This window comes from Oncorhynchus mykiss, chromosome 27 (assembly GCF_057628025.1).
Source record: "Oncorhynchus mykiss isolate SJ-2025 chromosome 27, ASM5762802v1, whole genome shotgun sequence".
Lineage (NCBI taxonomy): Eukaryota > Metazoa > Chordata > Actinopteri > Salmoniformes > Salmonidae > Oncorhynchus > Oncorhynchus mykiss.
Window position 1 is genome coordinate 5633956 of NC_143048.1, and position 2486 is coordinate 5636441.

At 42.1% G+C, this 2486-nt stretch overlaps 1 pseudogene; it reads left to right on the forward strand.

The window, feature by feature from the left end:
* The first annotated feature begins 150 nt into the window (after window positions 1-150).
* LOC149971205 (uncharacterized) lies at window positions 151-1145 on the forward strand (annotated as a pseudogene).
* The last annotated feature ends 1341 nt before the right edge of the window (window positions 1146-2486 follow it).

Genomic DNA, 2486 nt, shown 5'->3' on the forward strand with positions numbered 1-2486 from the left:
ACAAGAAAAAACATTTTTCATCGTTAAAGTGGGAGGCATTTTGTGTAAATCAACATTTTGTGTAAATCAAATGATACAAACCCCCCAAAATCTATTTTAATTCCAGGTTGTAAGGCAACGAAATAGGAAAAATGCCAAGGGCGGTGAATACTTTCGCAAGCAAGCACTGTATGTGCTGAAGAACTGAGAGGGACAAAAGAGTGTGAGGAACAAGGCACTGCAGAGGATGGCCTCAGTGAAGGCTTCAAAGATCTTGCTGATGCTCAGGAGAGTTCAATATCGCTCATGGTTGAAATCAGTGGACGATTATCACCACCCCAAACTGTATCCCCTGAACCTATCCTACAGGAAACAACTGACAATTCAGGGGGTGTTCCAGAAGAGGAAGGAATAGAGAATCTAATTGTTTCCACAACATATACTGGGGAAACGCATGAAGTTGCACCCTCCATTGATGATGCCTCCAGAATCTTGTCAGATAATGGAGGTGTTTTAGGTGATGATAAAGAGCAAAAGGAGGAAAGTCTTGTTCAGATCAGCACTGAGGAGCTGCCTAAAACCCTTGAGGTCAAAATGTATGACCAACAGTCAGAGGAGGAAGGTTCGGTCGAGGCTTCACAAAGTGAATCAAAACGACCAGATGTTGTGTCTGAGGATGCTGAGGAAGAGGCCTTGTTGGAGATGATACTCAAGACCCTGTTGAATCTAACACTGACATCAAAGAGGAAGCAGAGGCATTCACTGCTGAGGCTGAAGCTCAGATTAAGGCAATGTAGCAGGAGGCTGCTGATATAGACATGGAACAAGATTACAAATCTGATTCAAGTAACGAGGATGAGGAGAAACTGAGTAAGGTGAACATCAGCACTCCTAATCAGCAGGCCTCTGAAATAAAGCAGAAACAAGAGGATGACACTGATCATGAGAACAAAGATCTAAATAAGAAGGAAATCTGTGAAGACATATCTCAGCAGGATTCTACAAAGATAGATAATAAGCAGGAGAATGATGATCCTCACATCAATGATGATGACATGGAAATGGATGAAAAATACATTTTAAACACATATTGATAAGATCCTTCAAATATACAAGGAGAAGCTGGTCAGGAGAACAAGGTTAGATCTGTAGAGCTCCAGCAAGAGGACGTTGAGAAGGAGACGGGGGGCACAACTGAGCAACAGGAGGACGCAGTGGAGTACAGGGAAACTGAACTAAAAGGACTTGGCAAATAGGATACAGACTAAGCTGATGACAACTCAGAGCACATGCCAGAAGGACAAATAAAGGACAGCGTGGACAAGACTTATGACCATTTAAAGTTAAATGTTTTGCTGATTTTTGGGAGGAATTTTTATGCACAGTAAAGTCATTTACTCACTGTCATTCAGTATTTCATTTATCCATTGCAGGTTTTATATATTGACACAGGTCATTGTGGATTGGTCATAACGGCTCGATTGTCATTGGGAAAAATCCATGTAGCAAGCAGACATTTTATTGTTGCAAAATATATCACTTTGGTTATACAGTGTACGTATAAGTTTGGTCTGCAGTATAACCACACTTTTAATGGAAACATCTTTCCTAACAGACAGTATTGGCAGTATGCTAGCAGTAGCAGCTTATGCAGGTTATTCACCTGGTTCAGACACTCTAATGAACTCTAATGAAATATGTCCTTTGCAGACTGCTCCCATTCCTGTCCCAAGTAGCTGTATTAAAAATAAACCCTTCAAGGACATCTCTGATCAACAACATCGCTCTGTACCTCTCCACTCGGGGTCTCCAGTGAGAGGTGATTGAAAATGCCCCAAAAACAGTTCCGCTTCCTCATGATGACATGTAGGGACTTTGAATGTCATCCGTTCGCCTTAAGCAGACACATTTCAAGTAGCAGTCTTTTTTTGCACCCCCTTTTGCCCTCAGAACAACCTCCATTTGTTGGGGCATGGACTCTACAAGGTGTCAAAAGCATTCCACACGGATGTTGACTCCAATGCTTCCCACAGTTGTGTCAAGTTGGCTGGATGTCCTTTGGGCGGTGTACCATTCTTGATACACACAGGAAACTGTTGAGTGTGAGAAACCCAGCAGCGTTGCAGTTCTTGACATACTCAAACCGGTGCGCATGGCACCTACTACCATACCCCGTTCAAAGGCACTTAAATCTTTTGTCTTGCCCATTCACCCCCTGAATTGCACACATACACAATCCGTGTCCTAATTGTCTCAAGGCTTAAAAATCCTTCTTTATCCTGTCCCCCCGCCCCTTCATCTACACTGATTTGAAGTGGATTTAACAAGTGATAGTAGCTATCACCTGGGTTCACCTGGTCAGTCTATGTCATCAACCTGGTCTCAGAGCATTTCATTTAATTCTGTACATAAATCCGAGACACTCTTGATATGTTACATTTCGTTTGCTATATATTTAGGATGCCCATCACCCATTATGATATGTTACGAATTACAATTCGTATTAT